Source organism: Aegilops tauschii, chromosome 7 (assembly GCF_002575655.3).
Source record: "Aegilops tauschii subsp. strangulata cultivar AL8/78 chromosome 7, Aet v6.0, whole genome shotgun sequence".
Taxonomy (NCBI): Eukaryota; Viridiplantae; Streptophyta; class Magnoliopsida; order Poales; family Poaceae; genus Aegilops; species Aegilops tauschii.
Genome location: NC_053041.3, coordinates 395,370,257 through 395,397,459, shown reverse-complemented (window position 1 = coordinate 395,397,459; position 27,203 = coordinate 395,370,257).

The following is a 27,203-nucleotide window of genomic DNA, read 5'->3' as shown; positions in this document are numbered from 1 at the left end:
ACCCGGTTAACCGTTGGGGCATCAAACGACCTCCAAATGGCACGAAACTTGACAGGTGGTCTACCGGTGATATACCAAGGACACTTGGCAACACTCGGTCCATTCCGAGAACGTTTTACAATCGGAGTGACAAATCCTAATCTCGATCTATGCCAACTCAACAAACACCATCGGAGACACCTGTAGAGCATCTTTATAATCACCCAGTTACGTTGTGACATTTGATAGCACACTAAGTGTTCCTCCGGTATTCGGGAGTTGCATAATCTCATAGTCATAGGAACATGTATAAGTTATGAAGAAAGCATTAGCAATAAACTAAACGATCATAGTGCTAAGCTAACGGATGGGTCTTGTCCATCACATCATTCTCTAATGTTCTGATCCCGTTCATTAAATGACAACACATGTCTATGGCTAGGAAACATAACCATCTTTGATAAACAAGTTAGTCAAGTAGAGGCATACTAGGGACACTCTGTTTGTCTATGTATTCACACATGTAGTAAGTTTCCGGTTGATACAATTCTAGCATGAATAATAAACATTTATCATGATACAAGGAAATGTAAATAACAACTTTATTATTGCCTCTAGGGTACATTTCCTTCAAACTCTTAGGTCATCCACTTGAGGGAAAATTTCTACTGTCCTACAAAACTCCGCGCTTGGAGGCCCAACATGTGTCTACAAGAATAAAGTTGCATAGTAGACATCAGCAACTCCCAAAGGTTGCTTGATCAGTGCAAGAAGACCAAGACGGCGGGCGCGGAGGGCGGAGCTCATCACCGAGCCCACTGACGCATCATAGCTGGTGGCTTCGCAGACGAAGACCGCCTTTTGTCAGGATAGACTGCATCCCTGCCCCCCTTCAAAGTTGTTGTTGTGTGGCAACCCTTCCCGCCAATGTTTTCGGGGGAAGAGGATCAAGGCATGTATAAAAGGAGCGCAAGGTGCTACCGTAGAGGAGGTCGACCACTGGAGCTTCCACCCTTGTATTCTTGCTCTCACACTAGTCCAATCCAAACCAAGTAGGAGTAGGGTTTTACACCACAAGGTGGCCCGAACCTGGGTAACTGTTGTGCCTCCGGTCTGCTCACACTAGCTCGCTCTCGTCGTAGCCTCACCGTGGTTTGTAGCAGAAGGGAGTAGGGCGGTAAGAACGAGCGCACCCCAAAATTTGAACCTTAGGGTCCCTGGAGCCCTGATTCCGATAGCTGCCTCCATGGTTACATGTGAGTAGTTCATCCTTGGGGCTCAGGGTATGTGCTGTTAGCTATGTGTTCAATCTCTTTCTCATGTTTTTTATGGATTCGATCTTGATTGTATCATGAGCTTTATTAATAAAGTTGGATCTTATGATGTTCATATCCCTATATCCTTTTTGTGGTGAATTGAGTCTTGCTCTTTGAAGTTTCTTTATGTTGGATTGAATATTTTGAATCTAAGATCACATGATGCATGTCTAGTAATTAACTTGTGGATACCCTAGGTGACATTGGGGGTACTCTTAGCATAAAGTGTGAACGATAGTATGATATGTCGTAGTCGTAGTACAATTTGTAGGGCTATCCATGACACTTTGGGTTGGTTCAATAGATTGATTGGAAACACAACTTTCAGGTGGTTTTCTACCTACGCAATTTCATCCTACTTTCTCCGATATAATAGAAACTTTGGCCTGATTCTTTTCGCACTTTGAGGGATTATCATGATGTTTAATATGTTAATGATGTTGAGAGTCGACACTAGTGAAAGTATGAACCCCACTATTCTTTGTTACTCTTTTAATGTGGAATTAATTTATAATGTTAAAGTTTTATATGGTACTCCCGCTATTATGAATACTATTATGAATCAGAAGAAATTTGCCTATGTGGAGAGTAATAAAATTTCTATGCTTGTGGGTTATGAAAAGAATGCTTTATGCTTGGCAAATTTGTGCTTGGAAAAATGGTGAACTATCCCTTCCAGTGGATAACAGTTATGGGCAACAATACCTAATTATTCAATATGTTGATGATACCCTTCTGATCATGCTTGCAGACTTGGACCAATTGATGCACCTTAAAACACTTTTGCAGATGTTCAACAATTCTACTGGACTACATGTTAATTACAACAAATCTTCAATTGTGCCAATTAATATCAGCATTGCTCATGCCAATGTACTGGCTGAAATTTTTGGATGCAAAGTTGAAACACTCCCATTCACCTACCTTGGACTCCCACTGGTCACCACCAAACCTTCTGTCCAAGATCTTATTCCTGTTACTGCAAAAATTGACAGAAAATTATCTGGTGTTGCTAATTTCATGAATTATGCAGGCAAGCTTACTTATGTCAATTCAGTAATTGCAGCCATGCCCATATTTTCCATGTGCACCTTCAAAATGCACATAACTGTTCGGGATCATGTTAACAAATCAAGCAGAAAATTCTTATGACATGGAAATGATATTGACAGAAAAGGAAACTATCTTGCTAGCAGACCAACAATATAGGGAGGGCTTGGCACATTAAACCTGAGAATACAAAATATTGAACTTCTAATCGAGCAAATGCATAAGTTCTACAATCAGGCAAATGTGCCTTGGGTTAAACTCATATGGTAGGCATACTATTCAAACAATGAAGTGCCACATGCTTGTAAAATCAAAGGATCTTTTTGGTGGAGAGATATCCTGAGTCTATATGACATATATAGGAGCATGACCACCTGCAACATATCCAGAGGTAACACCACTCTATTATGGGATGGCATATGGAATGGAAACACTGCTGCAAACAAATTCCCTGAATTACATTCTTTTGCTCTAGACAATAAGATCTCAATCCAAAAGGCCAAACATATGGAATCATACTACACAATGTTTCAATTACCACTGTCTCTTATTGCCCATCAGCAACTACATTAGCTTACTGCATCTTTAAATGGTATAAGAAAATCAGATCGACATGATGCATGGAAGTTCAAATGGGGCAGCAACATATGTAACACCAAGAAAGTATATAATATACTGATGCGTGCTGACCGAGCACCAAAATCCATTCAGTGAATATGGAAAATATGTTGCATGCCCAAACATAAATTCTTCATATGGCTTATGCTTAGGACAAAATCAATACTTGTGATCTGCTTACCAGGAAACAATTCCCACTTGATTGCACCATATGTTCCCTATGTGGAGATCAACCTATGGAAGATCAATGCACCTTTTCTTTAGCTGTTCTTTCAGTCAGGGTTTTGGTGGAGCATCAACATTGAATTCAATACAGACAATTGCATCCACAACATGACCATTGATGTCAATTACACATACCAGCTAGACTTCTTTATGGAAATCATGATTGTAGGTTGTTGGAGTATATGGAATCAGAGGAATGGAAAAATATTTGAAAATATTGATTGCTCCATCAACCAATGCAAGAAACAATTCATTGCCACTTTCTATGAGACCATTATTGGAGCAAAACCAAGCATCAAAGAGGGCATATTATCCTGGTTAGACTGTGTTTAAACACTTCCTTTATTTCTCTTTCATTTTGTCCTTTTTCCTTGTATATATGAGACCTCCATGTAAAGTTAATTTTACATGATAAATGAAAAATGATCTGAAGTAGGGGTTTCCCCTACTGTTCTTTGGTAAAAAAAAGAATTCTTTATGTGATAGTTATATTGTTGAATTTGTTCATGATGCCACTGAAAATTATTATGCGAGGGGAAGATATGCTTATATTTATTTCAACAACATCAAGTTTCCTCTCTTTATGTTGAAACTTTTAAAGTTGCACTTGTTTTTCCTTCCTATACCAGTTGATTCTTGTTTCAATAAATAGTTTTCTTATATGATTCCTATGCATAGGAAATGGGTTAGGCTTAAATGTGTTTTATATATGTTTCATTACATTCTCTTGTAGCTTTCAATTTCTATTTTTATGTGAGCATCATTAAAATCATCATGCCTAGCTAAAAGGCTTTAAAGAAAAGCACTTGTTTGGAGGCAACACAATATTTATCTTTTTTGTTTTTGTGTTTTTACATGATTAATGTTACTGTAGTAATCATGTTGTGTATCTTTTCTTCTAATAAAGTTCCAAGTATAGGCCTTTACCATCTTTAGTTTGCAAGTTTATGAGTTGCTATTTGAAAACAAAACGTTTTCTGTTATGTCCTAAATATTACTGGATAGTTAGAATATGATAAAATCTTGAATGTTTACCCAATAAGTATATATATGTGTTCTCTATCACTTGGTAATTTTTCGGAATTTTTGAAGTTACAGAAGTACGTTAATATATTCTACCTTTAGAGGCTGTTTTGTTTAGATAGATTACTATTGTAGTTGCATTGTTTGCTTGTTTGATGTTTCTATTAGTGGATAGTGATGTTAAATATGTGTAGGCATTTAGTATGCAATGTTTTTTTTGATTTTCTATAGTGGAGAATGTTAAGATTTTGAATCTATTTTGTACTAACATATCTCACGAGTTCTGTGAGGTTTTGTATGAATCAAGTTTTTAAGACTCAGGGGAGACTCTGATATGAGAAGAGTTAAGGAGACCCAAGAGCTTAAGCTTAGGGACAACCAATGCACCCCAAGGAAATATTTCAAGAAGCCCCAAGCATCTAAGTTTGGGGATGCCCGATAGGCATCTCACCTTTCTTCATCAACCACTATCGGTTAGTCTCGGGTGAGCCTAAGTTTTTATTTGTTCACTTGATATATGTGTTCTATTCTTGGAGCGCCTTTTTGTTTTTTTCCTGTTTGATACAATCCTTAAATCTTAAATTTTTTATTCGGAGAGAGTTTATACATGGCTACATATTTACTTAACTACTCTTTGTTCTTCACTTATATCTTTTGGAGTAGTTTATTATTTACTCATGTGCTTCACTTATATCTTTAGAGTAAATTATTGAATTAATTGAATATCATAAATTTCAAAATCATATGTTTTGAAAATTAAATATGTATCCTAGCATTACAATTCAATCTCATATGTTGATCTTGTGGGAAGTAGTGGCTTCACATTTGCTTTAGGAACTAAAATCTATTGAAATTTAGCAAACATAGGATTGGTCATTTAAACAACTCATGAAAGCTTAATATTAGAAATAGAGATTTCACATGCAAGTATATGCTACTCGTGATGGAGTTGTTGGATTTCCCCGAAGAGGAAGGGTGAAGCAGTATAGTAGCAGATATTATTTCCCTCAGTAAAGAACCAAGGTTATGGGACCAGAAGGAGATGACACACAAACAATGTGAACGGTACCTGCACACAAACCAATGCTTGCACCCAACAAAGGCAAGGGGGTTGTCACTCCCCTTGTTCTTGCCAGTTGCAAGAATTAAATCTTGTAGTGATAAGAAAACAATAAAAGTAAAAGAAAGTAAAAATAAAACAATGAGGTAATTGTAGGATTCTTTAGTAATAATTGAGGATGGACCCGGGGGCATAGGTTCACTAGAGGCATCTCTCTCATAAGCATATCATTGGTGGGTAAACAAATTACTATTGGGCAATTGACAGAATTGCGCATAGTTATGATGATCATCCAAGGCATAATCAATACATAGGCATTACGTGTGTGACAAGTAGACCATTATCCAATTGCATCTACTACTATTACTCCACCCCAAGACCGCTATCTAGCATGCATCTCAAAGTATTAAATTCATGATAAGAGAGTAACACATTAAGCAAGATGACATAATGTAGACAACATTCCTATTTGGTTTATTGGTAAGATTGTACACTCTTTTAAAAATTGCATCCATACTAGCCTTAGTTTCATTTAGAAATTCAGTTTGTTGATAGCCTACTAGAATGGAAGGTTCGCTAGTTTCTATTTTTGGTTTCCCTTGGAAGTACTTTAGCATTTAAAATGAGTCAAAAACATTATTCCCAATAAAATCTCCTTCAAATATAAGGTCGAGAATATGACTATGACGGAGGGACAAACCAACATAAAAGATTTTGAGCAAAATTCTAATATGGCATTTAGGGGTAGCTCTTTCATGCATCTCTAGTATTCTATACCAAGCTCCTTTCAAAGATTCATCATTCAGTTGTTTAAAGTTTAAACTCTCAGAGCCCTCCCAAGGAGTGGAAGAAGAGGGGGATTAGTGTCCATGATAACAACACAAGCAAAGAGAGTAACACAAATATTTTTGGTATTTTAAACTTTTTTGGCAAACAAAAAGAAGAAGGCAAATAAAAGGAAAAAGACAAAGAAGATAAAAACAAGCAAATTGATAAGTTTGTGCGAAGGCACATGGTTTTCTTGGCGAACCCTCCCCGACAACAGTGCCAAAAATTCTTCTGCTAATCGTGATGGACTTGTTGGATTTCCCCAAAGAGGAAGGCTGAAGCAGTATAGTAGCAGATAGTATTTCACTTAGTAAAGAACCAAGGTTATCGATCCAGAAGGAGACACCACACAAACAACATGAGCGGTACATGCACACATACAAAGCAAATGCTTGCACCGAACAAAGGCAAGGGGGTCTTCACTCCCTTTGTTCTTGCCAGTTGCAAGAATTAAATCTGGTAGTGATAGGCAAACAATAGAAGTAAAAGAAAGTAAAATAAAATAGCAAGGTAAATGTAGGATTCTTTAGTAATAATTGAGGATGGACCTGGGGCCATAGGTTCACTAGAGGCATCTCTCTCATAAGCATAGCATCGATGGGTAAACAAATTACTGTTGGGCAATTGAAAGAATTGCGCATAGTTATGATGATCATCCAAGGCATAATCAATACATATGCATTACGTTCGTGACAAGTAGACCATTAATCCAACTGCATCTACTACAATTAATCCACCCCAAAACCGCTATCCAGCATGCATCTCAATGTATTAAGTTCATGGTAAGTAGAGTAACACATTAAGCAAGATGACATAATGTAGAGAAAGTAAGACCAGGCAATATGACCAAACCCCGTCGTTTTACCCTTAGTAGCAACAATACAATACGTTCCTTTGCCCTCCCATCATAGGGCAAGATCACCTCAAGATTGAAACTACTACAAAGAACCTCCCACACTGAAGATGAATCAATCTAGCTGTACAAAATAGACAGATAGATCGGAGGGAAATATAAAGCTATAAAATTACGCAACAAACAAATCTCAAAAAACTCAAATAGTTCAATGGATAATTCCGATCATAAATCCACAATTCATCGCATACCAACAAACACACCGCAAAGATTGCATTGGATTGATCTCAGAGGTGATCATTGTACTGAAGATTGAGAGAGAGAGAGAGAATCCATCTAGCTACTACTATGGACCCGTAGGTCCTGAAGGAACTACTCACACATCATCATGGAGGCAACAAGGTTGATGAAGATTGCTCCCCCAATGGTTCCCCCCTCCAGCAATGTACCGGAACAGGGCCCCGGATGGGATCGCTTTGGAATAAAAGATTGCGGTGGTGGAAGAATTGTTTCGACTCTTGCTTCGAGGGTTTTGGAATATATGACAATTTATAGGCCAGAAATAAGGGCAAACATAGCATCAAGGGGCCCACAAGCTTGCCTGACGCGACCTGGGGGCACGCTACCTGGGCTTGTGGCCCCTTCATGTGTCTTCTGGTCTCTCCCCGAAGTTTCTATGGTCTCATATGTTCCAGAAAAAATCATTGTAAAGTTTTATCGTGTTTGGACTTTGGTAGGTATGGTTTTCCCGTGAAACAAAAAACATGCAATAACAGAAACTGAAACTGGGCACTAAGTTAATAGGTTAGTTCATAAAAATAATATAAAATGGCATATAAAGCATACAAAAATGATAATATAATAGCATGAAACAATAAGAAATTATCGATACGTTGAAGACGTATCAATATACTATCTTGGACATCTTCTTTGATTGTGAACCCTCATTAAATATTTTCACACTTGATCAAATAGTTGATGTTGGACAAGGAAGACAGTGTAATGAGTTATGTTTGTGTATATTTGCATAGAAGTTTTATTATCATGGATCCTTCAACATATCGTGTTTGTTTATAATCTTTTGCTTGCCAAATACTTCCGCACTAAGTAAAAAATACAACTTGTGCATCCAAAATCCTTGAACTTAGTTTCTTCCACAAGTGTCCACTATACCTACCTATTCAAGGTACTTCTCTGCCATTCCAAGTAAATTTACATGTGCCACCTCTAAAACTTCAAATAAACTTCTGCTTTGTGTGCGCGTACAACTCATGGAGCAGTGGGGGTAGTCAATATCTTCCATGGTAAATGTGTTTTACTCACAATGAGAGTTTGTTCGTTCGTCAAATTTATGAGGGAGGCTAGTAACAGGGATGCTCAGTCCCAAATAAAAATAATTATAATTAAAAAGGGCACCCCCCAGAAAGGTTGAAAGTTGGCAGGCACCTGTGGTTCGGCTAGCCATGGTTTGTGTTAGTATTGTGGAGGGGTGTAACTAAAAGCATGGGAACTGCCATTAATTTGTTTAGCATGGAACATATTGTAAACCTTTGCCATTAAACCGTTGAAAGGAAAAGTACACCCCCCCCCCCAAATAAATGTATCTCTGTTGTGGCACATGTTAATCTGTGCTTCCCTCTACAATGGGTCTATCTTTTACTTTTATGTCGAGTCAACTTCTTATTCCAACCTCGGTACTCGCCACTTGCCAAACTTTTTGCTGGGGAAAGACCCGGGCACATATATCCGATTGAATATATATGATCATGAGTTATTATTACTAACAATTATCCCTGAGATAAGTAAGTTGGGCGGTGAAACACTAAACCCCCATCTTCCTTTGTGGCTGATTGGAACAATTTGTTCTAAAATTATGATCTTGAGTGCCAACAAGCTTTAGAAGACTATATGATAGTTGAGTTTGTGAATTTTTCTAAACAAAAGATCTTACATAGACTCTTCTAGAAAACATAATGAATTGTAATGTTTGATGACCGAGAACATAATTTGTTGGGTTTCAAGAGAGTTTATTTGTTACACCTTAACATGTGGATGTATTATTATGAGAAATTATATGAGAGAGTCGATCTTTATGATATATGATGCTAGCAAAAGTGATTAGAATTATCATTGATCAAAGTTATGCACTTATCTAGCATTCACACTTCATAAATTATTTCTTATTATCATTTACCTACTCGAGGCGAGCATGAATGAAGCTTGGGGATGCTAATACGTCTCCAAGGTATATATAATTTATGAAGTATTCATGCTATATTTACATCACTTATATATGGTTTTGGTGTGCTTTCATATTATTTTTTGGACTAACTTATTAATTTAGTGTCAAGTGCCAATTCCTATTTTTTGCTTGCTTTTGGTTTCGCAGAAAATCCACACCTACGAAGGTCAAAATTAAATGCCAATTTAACATGGATTTTTATGGGCCAAATGGATCACTGGAAGCTTCAAAAGTCAAGGAGAAGAGGCTCGACGGCCCCACAATGCCAAGTGGCGCGACCTGGGGGTGGCCGCGCCTCCTAGGCTTGTGGGTCCCCCGACACCCTTTTGACATTATTTGAACGTTGCAATTTCCTATAAATACCTGTAGGATCACAAGTAGGTATAGAGGGGTGTGTGTGATTAGACTAGCTACTTGACCAAATAAAAACTTAACCTTTTCCCAGTTTTAGTTGTAGGCAAGTTTAAGCAATTATTACAAGTCAAGAAACACACTACACATGCAAGTCTAAAGAGTATGCAGCGGAAAGTAAAGACTTTGCATATGAATGTAGAGGAGGGGATTTGAGATACCAAACACAATGAAGACACAAAGATTTTTGGCGTGGTTCTGATAGGTGGCACTATCGTACATCCATGTTGATGGAGACTTCAATCCATGGAGGTTAATGTTGGAAATATGCCCTAGAGGCAATAATAAATGGTTATTATTATATTTCTTTGTTCATGATAATTGTCTATTGTTCATGCTATAATTGTGTTATCCGGAAATCGTAATACATGTGTGAATACATAGACTACAACGTGTCCCTAGTAAGCCTCTAGTTGACTAGCTCGTTGATCAACAGATAGTCATGGTTTCCTGACTATGGACATTGGATGTCATTGATAACGGGATCACATCATTAGGAGAATGATGTGATGGACAAGACCCAATCCTAAGCATAGCGCAAAGATCGTGTAGTTCATTTGCTAGAGCTTTTCCAATGTCAAGTATCTTTTCCTTAGACCATGAGATCGTGTAACTCCCGGATGCCGTAGGAGTGCTTTGGGTGTGCCAAACATCACAACATAACTGGGTGACTATAAAGGTACACTACGGGTATCTCCGAAAGTGTCTGTTGGGTTGGCACGGATCGAGACTGGGATTTGTCACTCCGTATGACGGAGAGGTATCTCTGGGCCCACTCGGTAATGCATCATCATAATGAGCTCAATGTGACTAAGGAGTTAGTCACGGGATCATGCATTGCGGTATGAGTAAAGAGACTTGCCGGTAACGAGATTGAACAAGGTATTGGGATACCGACGATCGAATCTCGGGCAAGTAACATACCGATCGACAAAGGGAATTGTATACGGGATTGATTGAATCCTCGACATCGTGGTTCATCCGATGAGATCATCGTGGAACATGTGGGAGCCAACATGGGTATCCAGATCCCGCTGTTGGTTATTGACCGGAGAGGCGTCTCGGTCATGTCTGCATGTCTCCCGAACCCGTAGGGTCTACACACTTAAGGTTCGGTGACGCTAGGGTTGTAGAGATATGAGTATGCGGAAACCTGAAAGTTGTTCGGAGTCCCGGATGAGATCCCGGACGTCACGAGGAGTTCCGGAATGGTCCGCAGGTGAAGAATTATATATAGGAAGTCAAGTTTCGGCCACCGGGAAAGTTTCGGGGGTCACCGGTATTGTACCGGGACCACCGGAAGGGTCCCGGGGGTCCACCGGGTGGGGCCACCTATCCTGGAGGGCCCCATGGGCTGAAGTGGGAAGGGAACCAGCCCTTAGTGGGCTGGGGCGCCCCCCCATGGGCCTCCCCCCTGCGCCTAGGGTTGGAAACCCTAGGGTGGGGGGCGCCCCACTTGCCTTGGGGGGCAAGTCTCCCCCCTGGCCGCCGCCCCCCATGTAGATGGGTTCCTGGCCGGCGCCCCCCCTCCCAGGGGGCCTATATAAAAGGGGGGAGGAAGGGCAGTAGGATTACATCCTTGGGCGCCTCCCTCCTCTCCTGCTACACCTCTCCGTCTCGCAGAAGCTCGGCGAAGCCCTGCCGAGATCCCGCTACATCCACCACCACGCCGTCGTGCTGCTGGATCTCCATCAACCTCTCCTTCCCCCTTGCTGGATCAAGAAGGAGGAGACGTTGCTGCTCCGTACGTGTGTTGAACGCGGAGGTGCCGTCCGTTCGGCACTCGGTCATCGGTGATTTGGATCACGGCGAGTACGACTCCATCAACCTCGTCCATTGGAACGCTTCCGCTCGCGATCTACAAGGGTATGTAGATGCACTCCTTTCCCCTCGTTGCTAGTATACTCCATAGATGGATCTTGGTGAGCATAGGAAAATTTTAAAATTCTGCTACGATCCCCAACAGTTAATAGATGCGAGAGTCCATGGAGGGCTCCACCCACGAAGGGTCCACGAAGAAGCAACCTTGTCTATGCGATCATGGCTTATGTCTACGTAGTACTAGCCTCACTCGGGGTAGATCTTCACGAAGTAGGTGATCTCCTTGCCCTTACAAACTCCTTGGTTCAACTCCACAAGATTTGGAGGCTCCCAAGTGACACCTAACCAATCTAGGAGACACCACTCTCCAAAAGGTAATAGATGTTGTTGTTGATGATGAACTCCTTGCTCTTGTGCTTCAAAAGATAGTCTCCTCAACACTCAATCACTCTCTCACAGATTTGGCATGGTGGTGGGAGAAGGATTGCAGTGGAAAGCAATTCGAGGGAGCTAGAAATCAAGGATCAAATGGTTGGAGTGGAACTCCTTGATCTCAACACAAGTGTAGGTGGTTCTCTCTCAGAAAATGGAGATGTGAAGTGGTGTCTTCGTCCTGATTGCTCTCTATGGGAGTAGGTGGTGTGGGTAGGTATATATAGCCATCACCAAATATCTAACCGTTACACACCTTTATGCACAACTCGGTGGAACCGGGTGAAAAACTCGGTGGCACCTACTAGTACTGTAAAAGGTTTGAACTTCAGATGCTTCAGTGTGACCAGATGAATCCACTCGACGGGACCGATTAGTGATGACCTAAGCACTTTCCACATCTCGCTAATTCCGATCGATTACACTCGGTAATTTTGAAATGAAAACGATGGGTTATAGAGAGTTGGTACACGCACTACGATGGGACCAAATGTCATCTCGGTGAGACCGGGTTTCTAGGGTTTAGGCAGTGGCTCTATCTGATGTATCTCGGTGGGTCCAGGTGTATGTGTTTCAGTGAGACCAAGAATAACTTTAGGGTTTTTTGACATATTGGATTGTGAGAGTGCGGCTAAGGCTTTTGGAGCAATATCTTCAAGCACATGAGCAAATGACTCATGATCAAAACCTCACCCCCTTTTAATAGTATTGGCTTTTCTATGGACTCAATGTAATCTTGGATCACTTAACCAAAAATGTAGAGTCTTGGAGATTTTGCCAATTCCATGTCCTTGCTTTTTGAGGGGTCCACATTCAAATTTCCTTGCCATACCTACATTCAACTTCCCTGAAATATTATATGAATAGCATTAGTTCAATGATATATATAACAATAGAGGGTTCAATAGCATTAGCATTAGCTTTAATTCCTGAAATATCATTAGTTCAATAGCATTAGTATTAGTTCCTGAAATATTAATTCATAACAACACACACACACACATATGTTGTTATGAATTACTGAAACCACCCAGGGATTAGTTGCACTTTCAATACTGAAACCCTCCGTCGTACTCTCTGAATAATTTTACCGCCATTGCAAGTTCCTGTTTCACGATGATCCCATCTGGAGGACTTTTCCGACACTCTACCGGAGGGGGGACCGATCCACGTAGGCCGCTTCATCAACCTTGTTGTCTCCATGGTGACATGCGACTAGTTCATCCTTGGGGCTGAGGGTATCTGCTATTAGCTATGTGTTCGATCTCTCTCTCTCTCATGTTTTTGATGGATTCGATCTTGATAGTATCATGAGCTTTATTAATAAAGTTGGATCTTATGATGTTCATCTCCCCATATCATTTTTCGTGGTGAATTGAGTCTTGCTCTTCGAAGTTTCTTTATGTTGGATTGAATATTTTGGATTTGAGATCACATGATGCATATCTAGTAATTAACTTGCGGATACCCAAGGTGACATTGGGGTACTCTTAGCATAAAGGTTGAATGATAGTATCATATGGTGTTGTTGTAGTACGATCTCTAGGGCTATCCGTGACACTTTGGGGGTGGTTCAATAGATTGATTGGAAACACAACTTTGAGGTGGTTTGCTACCTACACGATTTCATCCTACTTTCTCTAGAAAAGAAACTTTAGGGGTGATTCTCTGTTGCACTTTGAGGGATTATCATGATGTTCAATTATTTTAATGATGTTGAGAGTTGGCAGTAGCGAAAGTATGAACCCTAGGCTTTGTTTCTAATAAGCATTGAGATACCACTTTTACTCACTTTTGTTACTTGCTACCTCATTGTTTTTATTTATTCAGATTATAAAAATATATTTCTACCATCCATATTACGCATATATCACCCTCTCTATGCCGAACTAGTGCGCCTAGACAATCGACAACTATATTGGGTGTGTTGGGGACACTAAAGTTTTCTTGTATTTGATTGCAGGGTTGTTTGAGAGAGACCCATGTTCGTCCTACACCTCTCACGAACTGATAAACCTTAGGTCATCCACTTGAGGGAAATTTTCTGCTCTCCTACAAAACTCTACGCTTGGAAGCCCAACTAAGTCTATAAGAATAAAGTTCTGTAGTAGACACCAGTGACCACCCGACGGAGCTAAAGCGTCTAGGGGAGCACCGTGTGTTCTACCCGTAGCGCTGGGAGGTGGAGCATTCCTAAACAGGGCCCTGTATAGATCAAAATAATTTGACTAAAGTCGACACACATTACACTGCCGATTCAAATTTGTAATTCGTATTGGACGAGTAGATGACTCAAGACCAATACAGAAGCAAAAACATGCCTTGGCGGCTACTTGATTGAGTTCTCGGCCCCAAAGAACTGTTTGCTTGCAGATATGTGTAGCATTGGGAAAGCCGGAATGGACGCCAACAACAGATGATGTGCTGCAGCTGTGGTGCTTGAACAAGACTAAAGAATGACAACTAGTCAAGGACATTCACGCCATCCTACTCGTAGGCCTATGGGACTATGGAAACATCATAAGGCAATTGTGTTCAATGGGGCGGTGTCATCGCTCATAGAGGATTTACGTAGAGTGGAGAGTGAGGGACGGGCATTGGCGATCCACTAATCTGTTGAAAGGGGACTTCAATTTGTTCTTCGGAGAGCTGAATAGGTGGGCCACTAGGATCTGATAGTTCCGTCTTACTAGGGGTGGAAGTGGAGGAGTGTAAAATTGTACTCCCTCCGCCCGTAATATAAGATGTTGTTACATCCAATATTGGATGTAATAACATCTTATATTATGGGATGGAGGGAGTAACAATCTAATGGTGGAGGGTTCTTATACGCTTACTCCTAAAATATATGATATACATGCTATGCTGATACGTCTCCAACGTATCTATAATTTTTGATTGTGTCATGCTATTATACCAATCTTAGATAGTTTTTATGCAATTTTATATAATTTTTGGGAACTAACCTATTAATTCAGTGCCCAGTGCCAGTTGCTATTATTTTTTTTGCTTTTTTGGCTTTTCAGCTAATCAGCACCAAACAAAGTCCAAATATGATGAAACTTTATGGTGATTTTTTCTGGACCAGAAGGGACCCTAGAACATTCGGAGGGAGGCCAGAAGATCTAAGGGAGAGCCAGAAGCTCACACGGCGCGCCCCTAGGGGGGCATGCCACCTGAGCTCATGGGTCCCACGCAACTCTGTTTGACCTAATTCCAGTGCGCCCCTAGGGGGCGCCACCTGAGCTCGTGGGTCCCACACAACTCCGTTTGACCTAATTCCAGCGCTATAAATTCCCATATATCCCAAACTAGCAGAGAGGCACCCGAAACACTTGCCGCCACAAGTTTCCGTTCTTTCATGATCCCATCTGGAGGCCTTTTCTTGTACTCTGTCGGAGGGTGAATTGATCACAGAGGGCTTCTACATCATCCTTGCTGCACCTTCAATGATGTGTGAGTAGTTTAGCATACACCTACGGGTCCATAGCTAGTAGCTAGATGGCTTTTTCTTTCTCTCCGATTTTCAATACAATATTCTCCTTGGAGTTCAATTCGATGTAATCTTCTTTTGCGGTGTGTTTGTTGGAACCCGATGAATTGTGCGTTTATGATCAGATTATTCATTGAAAGTAATTGAGTCTTTGCTGAACTTTTATTATGCGTGATTGTTATAGCTTTGTATTTCTCTCCAATCTATCCATTTGGTTTGGCCAACTAGATCGATTTATCTTTAGTGGGAGAGGTGCTTTGTAGTTGGTTCAATCTTGTAGTGTTCTGACCTCGTGACAAAAGGGGTAGCAAGGCAGGTATTTTTATTGTTACCATTAAGGGTAAAAAGACAGGGTTCAATCATACTCTTTGGTTTTGTTCTGTCTACATTGTGTCATCATACTTCATGCATTCCTCTGTTTGTTATGAACTTAATACATAGAGAGGCAAGCATAGAAGCGCTCTCGAAATGGAGTAATAGTAGTAGACGCAGAATCGTCTCGGTCTACTTGTCACAAAACTAATGCCTATATACATGATCATTGCCATGAATAACATCATAATTATGCGTTTTTCTATTAATTGTGCAACAGTAATTTGTCTACCCATCGTATGCTATCTTTATGAGAGAGAAGCCTCTAGTGAAAACTGATGGAAATATGCTCTAGAGGCAATAATACAATGGTTATTATTATATTTCCTTATTCATTATAAAGGTTTATTATTCATTCTAGAATTGTATTGATAGAAAACTTAAATACATGTGTGAATACATAAACAAATATTGTGTCCCTAGTAAGCCTATACTAGACTAGCTCATTGATCAAAGATGGTTAAGGTTTACTAACCATAGACATGTGTTGTCATTTGATAACGGGATCACATCATTAGGAGAATGATGTGATGGACAAGGCCCATCCGTTAGCTTAGCATATTGATCGTTCAGTTTATTGCTATTGCATTCTTCATGTCAAATACATATTCCTTCGACTATGAGATTATGCAACTCCCGGATACCGGGGGAATACCTTGTGTGCTATCAAACGTCACAACGTAACTGCGTGATTATAAAGATGCTCTACAGGAATCTCTGAAGGTGTTTGTTGAGTTGGCATAGATCGAGATTAGGATTTGTCACTCTGAGTATCGGAGAGGTATCTCTAGGACCTCTCGGTAATACACATCATAAGCTTGCAAGCAAACGACTAAGGAGTTGGTCATGAGGTGATGTATTACAGAACGAGTAAAGAGACTTGCCGGTAACGAGATTGAACTAGGTATGAAGATACCGATGATCAAATCTCGGGCAAGTAACATGCCGATGGACAAGGGAATTACGTACGTTGTCATAACGGTTCGACCGATAAAGATCTTCGTAAAATATGTAGGAGCCAATATGCGCATCCAGGTTCCGCTATTGGTTATTGACCGGAGAGGTGTCTCGGTCTTGTTTACATAGTTATCGAACCCGTAGGGTCCGCACGATTAACGTTCAATGACGATATAGTATTATACTCCCTCCATCCCAAATTAAGTGACTCAACTTTGTACTAACTTTAGTACAAAGTTAGTATAAAGTTGAGTCACTTATTTTGGGACAGAGGGAGTATGAGTTATGTGATTTGGTGACCGAATGTTGTTCGGAGTCCCGGATGAGATCATGGACATGACAAGGAGTCTAAATTTTTTTGAGAGGTAAAGATTGATATATAGGACGATGGTATTCGAACACCAAAAGTGTTTCGGGGGGTACGAGGTACTTATCGAGTCACCGGAAGGGGTTCCGGGCACCCCCGGCAAAAGATATGGGCCTTATGGGCCAAGAGGGACGCACCAGCCACAAGGGGCTAGTGCGCCCCCCATATGGGTCGGCCTAAGAGGAGAAGGAAAGAGGGGAAGGGAAAGGAAAGAGTGGAATAGGAATCCCCCTTCCTTCCCTCTCTCCCCCCTCTTTCCTTCCCCCTCCGAGAAATATGGCAGGGGGGCGCGCAGCTTGGGAGGAGCCCAAGTAGGATTCGGTCCTACTTGGGGCACCTCCTGGCTTCTCCCCTCCCCCTCCCACCTATATATATATATGTGGGGGGCGCCTAGCACACCCTAGACAACTATTTAGCCATGTGCGGCACCCCCTCCACCGTTTACACCCCCGGTCATATTTTCGTAGTGCTTAGGCGAAGCCCTGCGAGGATCACTTCACCATCACCACACCGTCGTGCTGACGGAACTCATCTACTACCTCGATGTCTTGTTGGATCAAGAAGGCGGGGGACGTCACTGAGCTGAACGTGTGCAGAACGCGGAGGTGCCGTGCGTTCGGTACTTGATCGGTTGAAGCGCGAAGAAGTTCGACTACATCAACCGCGTTGTGAAACGCTTCCGCTTATGGTCTACGAGGGTACGTAGACACACTCTCCCCCTCGTTGCTATGCATCTCCATGGATAAATCATTGCGTGTGCATAGAATTTTTTTTGTTTTTCCATGCAACGATTCCCAACATTGGCATCATGAGCCAGGTCTATGAATAGATGATATGCACGAGTAGAACACAAAGAGCTGTGGGCGGTGATAGTCATACTGCTTACCACCAACGTCTTATTTTGATTTGGCCGGTATTGTGGGATGAAGCGGCACGGACCAACCTTACATGTCCACGAACATGAGACCGGTTCCACGACAAACATGCAACTAGTTTTGCATAAAGGTGGCTGGCGGGTGTCTGTTTCTCCTACTTTAGTTGAATCGAATTTGACTATGGCATGTCCTTGAAGAAGGTTAAAACAGCAAACTTGATGAAACACCGTTGTGGTTTTTGCGTAGATAAGAACGGTTCTTGCTAGAAGCCCATAGCAGCCACGTAAAACTTGCAACAACATAGTAGAGGACGTCTATCTTGTTTTTGCAGGGTATCTTGTGATGTGATATGGTCAATATATGATGTGGTATATGTTATTGTATGAAATGATCATGTTTTGTAAGTTGTCGACAACCGACATGAGCCTTATGGTTGTCTCTTTATTGTATGAAATGCAAACGCCATGTAATTGCTTTACTTTATCACTATGCATTAGCGATAGTTGTAGAAGCAATAGTTGGCGAGACGATCACGACGCAACAATGCAGATCAAGGTGTCGAGTCGCTGACGATGGAGATCATGATGATGCTTTGGAGATGGAGATCAAAAGCACAAGATGATGATGGCCATATCATGTCACATATTTTGATTGCATGTGATTTTTATCTATTATGCATCTTATTTTGCTTAGTACGGCGGTAGCATTATAAGATGATCCCTTCACTAAATTTCAAGGTAGAAGTGTTCTCCCTGAGTATGCACCGTTGCTACAGTTCGTCGTGTTGAGACACCACGTGATGATCGGGTGTGATAGACTCTACGTTCACATACAACAGGTGCAAGACAGTTTTGCACATGCGGAATACTTGGATTAAACTTGACGAGCCTAGCATGTACAGACATGGCCTCGGAACACTGGAGACCAAAAGGTCGAACGTGAATCATATAGTAGATATGATTAACATAGAGATGTTCACCATTGATGACTACCCCATCTCACGTGATGATCGGACATGGGTTAGTTGATTTGGATCACGTATCACTTAGATGACTTGAGGGATGTCATTTAAGTGGGAGTTCTTAAGTAATTTGATTAACTAAAATAATTTATCATGAACTTAGTCCTGATAGTATTTGCATATCTATGTTGAAGATCAATGGCCCGTGCTACCGTTCCCCTGAATTTCAATGTGTTCCTAGAGAAAGCTAAGTTGAAAGATGATGGTTGCAACTACACGGACTGGGTCTGTAACTTGAGGATTATCCTCATTGCTGCACAGATGAATTATGTCCTTGATGCACTGCTAGGTGAAAGGCCTGCTGCAGGAGCAGATGCTGATGTTTTGAACGTCTAGCAAGCTCGATCTGATGACTACTCGATAGTTTAGTGTGCCATGCTTTATGGCTTAGAACCGGGACTTCAAAGACACTTTGAACGTCATGGAGCATATGAGATGTTCCAGGAGTTGAAGTTAATATTTCAAGCAAATGCCCGGGTTGAGAGATATGAAGTCTCCAATAAGTTCTATAGCTGCAAGATGAAGGAGAATAGTTCTGTCAGTGAACACATACTCAAAATGTCTGGGTATCACAATCACTTAACTCATCTGGGAGTTAATCTTCCAGTTGATAGTGTTATTGATAGAGTTCTTCAATCACTGCCACCAAGCTACAAAGGCTTCGTGATGAACTACAATATGCAAGGGATGGACAAGACAATTCCCGAGCTCTTCGCAATGCTCAAGGCTGCGGAGGTAGAAATCAAGGAGCATCAAGTATTGATGGTTAACAAGACCACTAGTTTCAAGAAAAAGGGCAAATGAAAGAAGGGGAACTTCAAGAAGAATGGCAAGCAAGCTGCCACTCCCAGGAAGAAGCCCAAAGCTGGACCCCAAGCCTGAAACTGAGTGCTTCTACTGCAAAGGGACTGGTCACTTGAAGCGGAACTTCCCCAAGTATTTGACGGATAAGAAGGATGGCAAAGTGAACAAAGGTATATTTAATATACATGTTATTGATGTGTACCTTATTAATGCTCATAGTAGCGCCTGGGTATTTGATACTCGTTCGGTTGCTCATAGTTGCAACTCAAAACAGGAGGTACGGATTAAACAAAGATTGGCTAAGGACGAGGTAACGATGCGCGTCGGGAATGGTTCCAAGGTCGATGTGATCGCTGTCGGCACACTACCTCTACATCTACCTTTGGGATTAGTTTTAGACCTGGATAATTGTTATTTGGTGCCAGCGTTGAGCATGAACATTATATCTGGATCTTGTTTAGTGCGAGACGGTTATTCATTTAAATCATAGAATAATGGTTGTTCTATTTATATGAGTAATATCTTTTATGGTCATGGACCCTTGAAGAGTGGTCTATTTTTGTTGAATCTGGATCGTAGTGATACACATATTCATAATATTGATGCCAAAAGATGCAATGTTGATAATGATAGTGCAACATATTTGTGGCACTACCGTTTAGGTCATATTGGTGTAAAGCGCATGAAGAAACTCCATACACATGGGCTTTTCAAATCACTTGATTATGAATCATTTGATACTTGCGAACCATGCCTCATGGGCAAGATGACTGAAACTTCGTTCTCCGGAAACACTTGATTTGGAATCACTTGATTGGAAATAAGTCATTGGCTCGCTCCATTGTTCCGGAGAAGTGTGTCTTCATAGGATACCCTAAGTTTCAGTCATCTTGATTTGGAATCACTTGATTGGAAATGAGTGTTGAACCCAAATCGGAGAAGTGTGTCTTCATAGGATACCCTAAGGAAACAATTGGGTACACCTTCTATGACAGATCCGAAGGCAAGATCTTCTTTGCCAAGAATGGAACATTTCTAGAGAAGGAGTTTCTCTCGAAAGAATTGAGTGGGAGGAAAGTAGAACTTGATGAGGTAATTGTACCTTCTCTCAATTTGGAAAGTAGCACATCAGAGAAATCTGTTCCCGTGATGCCTACACCAACTAGAGAGGAAGCTAATGATGATGATCATGAAACTTCAGATCAAGTTACTACTGGACCTCATAGGTCAAACAGAGCACGTTCCGCACCAGAGTGGTACGGTAATCCTATCCTAGAAGTCATGTTACTAAGCCATGACGAACCTCCGAACTATGAAGAAGCAATGATGAGCCCGGATTCCGACAGATGGCTTGAGGCCATGAAATCTGAGATAGGATCCACGTATAAGAATAAAGTATGGACTTTGGTGGACTTGCCTGAAGATCGGCAAGCCATTGAGAATAAATGGATCTTCAAGAAGGAGACTGACGCTGATGGTAATGTTACTATCTGCAAAGCTCGACTTGTCGCAAAAGGTTTTTGACAAGTTCAAGGGGTTGACTACGATGAGACTTTCTCACCCGTAGCATGCTTAAGTCCGTCCAAATCATGTTAGCAATTGCCGCATTTTATGATTATGAAATCTGGCAAATGGACGTCAAAACTGCATTCCTTAATGGATTTCTTAAAGAAGAGTTGTATATGATGCAAACAGAAGGTTTTGTTGATCCTAAAGGTGCTAACAAAGTGTGCAAGCTCCAGCGATCCATCTATGGACTGGTGCAAGCATCTCGGAGTTGGAATATACGCTTTGATGAGGTGATCAAAGCATATGGTTTTATACAGACTTTTGGTGAAGCCTGTATTTACAAGAAAGTGAGTGGGAGCTCTGTAGCATTTCTAATATTATATGTAGATGACATGTTGTTGATTGGAAATGATATATAATTTCTGGATAGCATAAAAGGATATTTGAATAAGAGTTTTTCAATGAAAGACCTCGGTGAAGTTGCTTATATATTGGGCATCAAGATCTATAGAGATAGATCAAGACGCTTAATAGGACTTTCACAAAGCACATACCTTGACAACATTTTGAAGAAGTTCAAAATGGATCAGTCAAAAAAAGGGTTCTTGCCTGTGTTACAAGGTGTCAAGTTGAGTCAGACTCAAAGCCCGACCACTACAGAAGATAGAGAGAAAATAAAAGTCATTCCCTATGCCTCAGCCATAGGTTCTATCATGTATGCTATGTTGTGTACCAGACCTAATGTGTGCCTTGCTATAAGTATAGCAGGGAGGTGCCAAAGTAATCTAGGAGTGGATCACTGGACAGCAGTCAAGAACATCCTGAAGTACCTGAAAAGGACCAAGGATCTGTTTCTCGTTTATGGAGGTGACAAAGAGCTCATCGTAGATGGTTACGTCGATGCTAGCTTTGACACTGATCCGGATGACCCTAAGTCACAAACCGGATACGTATTTATATTGAATGGTGGGGCTATCAGTTGGTGTAGTTCCAAGCAGAGCGTCGTGGCGGGATCTACATGTGAAGCGGAGTACATAGCTGCTTCGGAAGCAGAAGGAGTCTGGATGAAGGAGTTCATATCTGATCTGGGTGTAAAACCTAGTGCATCGGGTCCAATGAAAAACTTTGGTGACAATACTGGAGCAATTGCCTTGGCAAAGGAATCCAGATTTCACAAGAGAACCAAACACATCAAGAGACGCTTCAACTCCATTCGTGAACAAGTCAAGGAGGGAGACATAGAAATTTGCAAGATACATATGGATCTGAATGTAGCAGACATGTTGACTAAGCCTCTTCCCCGAGCAAAACATGATCAGCACTAAGACTCCATGGGTGTTAGATTCATTACAATGTAATCTGGATTATTAACTCTAGTGCAAGTGGGAGACTGAAGGAAATATGCCCTAGAGGCAATAATAAAGTTGTTATTTTATATTTCCTTATTCATGATAAAGGTTTATTATTCATGCTAGAATTGTATTGATCGGAAACCTTGATACATGTGTGTACATAAACAAACACCATGTCTCTAGTGAGCCTCTACTAGACTAGCTTGTTGATCAAAGATGGTTAAGGTTTCCTAACCATTGACATGAGTTGTCATTTGATAAGAGGATCACATCATTAGAAGAACGATGTGATGGACAAGACCCATCTGTTAGCAGCTATATGATCGTTTAGTTTTATTGCTATTGCTTTCTTCATGTCAAATACATATTCCTTCGACTATGAGATTATGCAACTCCCGGATATCAGATGAATACCTTGTGTGCTATCAAACGTCACACCGTAACTGGGTGATTATAAAGATGCTCTACAGGTATCTCTGAAGGTGTTTGTTGAGTTGGCATAGATCGAGATTAGGATTTGTCAGTCCAAGTATCAGAGCTGTATCTCTGGGCCCTCTCGGTAATACACATCATAAGCTTGCAAGAAAATGACTAACGAGTTGGTCATGAGGTTATGTATTACGGAACGAGTAAAGAGACTTGCCGATAATGAGATTGAACTAGGTATGAAGATACCGACGATCGAATCTCGGGCAAGTAACATACCGATGGACAAAGGGAATTACGTATGTTGTCATAACGGTTTGACCGATAAAGATCTTTGTAGAATATGTAGGAGCCAATATGGGCATCCAGGTTCCGCTATTGGTTATTGATCGGAGAGGTGTCTCGGTCATGTCTACATAGTTCTCGAACACATAGGGTCCGTTGTCGGTGTCAAAACCGCCCGATCTCGGGTAGGGGGTCCCGAACTGTGCGTCTGAGGATCGAAGGTAACAGGAGGCAGGGGACACGATGTTTACCCAGGTTCGGGCCCTCTTAATGGAGGTAATACCCTACTTCCTGCTTTATTGACTTTGATGAGTATAGGGGTTACAAGAGTTGATCTACCTCGAGATCGTAATGGCTATACCCTAGATGTCTAGCCTGTATGATTGTGTTGATCCCTACGGACTAAACCCTCTGGTTTATATAGACACCAGAGGGGGCTAGGGTTGTACAGAGTTGGTTTACAGAGAAAGGAAGTTTCATATCTGAACGCCAGGCTTGCCATCCACGCAAAGAGAGTCCCATCCGGACACGGGGGAAGTGTAACACCCCGATAAGCATGCTACAGTAACCTCCTGCTAATGACTGCCAAGTCATCACAATTATTTTGTTAATCATCACTTTGCTCCAAATCAAACCCAAATTCAAATTTAAATTGCAGGACAAAATTTTATTTTTTCAAACAGTAAAAAAAAATGTCCGTTGTGTGGCAAATATTCAATAAGAAATTGTGATGAATTAACCAACCTCATTTGAATTATTAAAATGCCCTTAACAAATTAATAAGTGGTGCAACAGCACATAACCCGGCCATTTCGAATTCTAAAAATAATTATCCTTTTCCAAATATTCTACAGACGTGTGTGTGGCTCAACAATATTGCCCTGAATTTTTGTGTGAAGTTTCACATTTGACTAAATTCATTTGGTCGCTCAATTAAAATGAAGAGTAGTAAACAAATAAAGAAAAAAAAACAGAAGTAAGAAAATAGAAAGGGGCCTAAGTTCTACTATGCACTTAGGCCTACTAGCTACAGGTGCGGCCCAGCCACCTGGAGTTCCCTACTTCCTCCTACTTCTCATCCGAGCTCGGTGGCCGCCGGGCGCTCGTCCAGGCCGCGGATGGCCATGCGGCGACCATCCGCCGTGCCCCCGCGCGGTTAAGGCCACCCTCGACCCCTTGGAAACCCTAGCTACCGCCAGTTTTCCCCCTCGCTCTCTCTATCGCTCCCGCTGCGAGCTTGCCCGAGAGCTCGCCGCCGCCGCCGCTCGATCCCGCGGCCACCGTTCCCCGATTGCCCCGCCAACGTGCCCGAACGGCTCCCCGACGTCGACTACATCGACTACGCTGAACGGAACGACCCGGGAAGCCTCCACGCTACCGCCATCTTCTTCTCCTTCCTCGGATCGCCGGCGTCTGTCGCCGTCGATTCCGGATGATCCGCGCCTCCCCGAGCACACTGCCACTTCCTTACGGCTCCCGGTGAGCCACCGCATCTCTCCCCTCGCTTCCCCGCACGGATCCATCACCGTAGCCGCCGCTGCCATCGCCGCCCGAAGCTCACTCCGTAGCGGAGCTCATCACCGTCGTCCTCGTCGATGTCATGCTCACCCGGGCTCGCCACCATGCTCTAGGCCTCGCCAGGACCCCGTAGAGCCTCCCTAGTAGTCCTATTGTGCCCTCTAGCCACAGTTCGCGTGAGGGCCAAACTCCGGCGTCCGCTCCGCCACTGGCCGCTGTAGTTTCCGGCCGTTTACGGCCGCACCGCCACCGTAGATGGATGTGGCGTTGAACGCTCGATCGAACGAGCCTAAGCACACCCCGAACGGGCCAACGTGGCGTTTTTCCGGCCAAGTCCGGCGACGCTCAGCCGCTGAAATGGTCACCGGCGTTGCTCCGGCCGCCACGCTGACCTGGCGCCGGTGGGTCCCGCCCTGTGCCACTGACTGTGGGCCCCGCGGGCCCCTTTGAACCCGTTGACTTGGGTCAACGCTGACTGGGCGCCCCTGTGGCTATGACATGCGGGCCCCACTCCTTTAAACTCTTCAAAATAAATACATAATTAGGTAATTAATTAATTTAGTTAATTAAATGGCTAAGCAACCACTGACAGTAGGTCCCACACAATTATTAGTCTAATTAGATTAAACTAACCCCACTGTTAGTACACTGTCAATGACATGTTGGTCCCACTAGACCCACCTGTCTGGTTTGACTGGTCAGCCGACCTATTGACCTGCTGGCGTCAGCATTGCATCATGCTGATGTCATAATTCCCTTTCCTGTTAAATAAGTAAATTCCAGTAAATATTAAATCTTTGAAAATTCATAGAAAATAATCCGTAGCTCGGATGAAAATACTTTGTACATGAAAGTTGCTCAGAACGACGAGACGAACCCGAATACACAGTCTTTTCGTCCGCCACTTGTCCCTAGCATAACGAACATGCAACAATCCACCCCATTTCATCTGCCCGAAAACGTCAAACACCGGGAATACTTTCCCGGATGTTTTCCCCCTTCGCCAGTAGCACCTACTACTACGATAGTTCACCTCTAGCACCGTGTAATGCCATGTTACACTTTGTGATGCTTTGATTGCTCTGTTATTTATTGTGTTCCCCCTCCGTTACTTCTTTCTGGTAGACCTCGTGATTGCCGGCGACCCCCAGTTCGACTACGATGTTAACGACCCCTCCTTCTTGCTAGAGCAACCAGGCAAGCCCCCCTTGATCACCAGGTATCGCCTATTCCTTCTCTCTACTGCTTGCATTAGAGTAGTGTAGCATGTTACTGCTTTCGGTTAATCCTATTCTGCTGCATAGCCTATCATTGTTGCTATAATTGTTGATACCTTTACCTGCTATCCTAATGCTTAGTATAGGATGCTAGTGTTCCATCAGTGGCCCTACACTCTTGTCCGTCTGCCATGCTATACTACTGGGCCGTGATCACTCGGGAGGTGATCACGGGCATATACTATATACTTTATACTGTTACATTACTTAAGATACTGTTCGGAGATGGGGGCTGAAGGGGCAGGTGGCTCCATCCCGGTAGAGGTGGGCCTGGGTTCCCGACGGCCCCCGACTGTTACTTTGTGGCGGAGCGACAGGGCAGGTTGAGACCACCTAGGAGAGAGGTGGGCCTGGCCCTAGTCGGCCTTCGCGGTTACTTCAAAATAACACGCTTAACGAGATCTTGGTATTTGATCTGAGTCTGGCCACTGGCCTATACGCACTAACCAACTACGCGGGAACAATTATGGGCACTCGACGTCGTGGTATCAGCCGAAGCCTTCTTGACATCAGCGACTGAGCGGTGCGCGCCGGATTGGAACGTAAGCCTGCTCTTGTATTAAGGGGGCTAGTTCTGCTTCCGGCCGCCCTCGCAACGTGCAGGTGTGCAATGGGCGATGGGCCCAGACCCCTGCGCCATAGGATTTAGACCGGTGTGCTGACCTCTCTGTTGTGCCAAGGTAGGGCTGCGACGTGTTGATCTTCCGAGGCCGAGCATGACCCAGGAAAGTGTGTCAATGTGGTGCACCCCTGCAGGGAAGTTTATCTATTTGAATAGCCGTGTCCCTCGGTAAAAGGACGACCCGGAGTTGTACCTTGACCTTATGACAACTAGAACCGGATACTTAATAAAACACACCCTTCCAAGTGCCAGATATAACCCGGTGATCCCTCCCACACAGGGCGACGAGGGTTGGATCGCCGGGTAGGATTATGCTATGCGATGATACTTGGTGAACTTACCATCTACTCTCTTCTACATGCTGCAAGATGGAGGTGTCCAGAAGCGTAGTCTTCGACAGGATTAGCTATCCCCCTCTTATTCTGGCATTCTGCAGTTCAGTCCACCGATATGGCCCTTTACACATA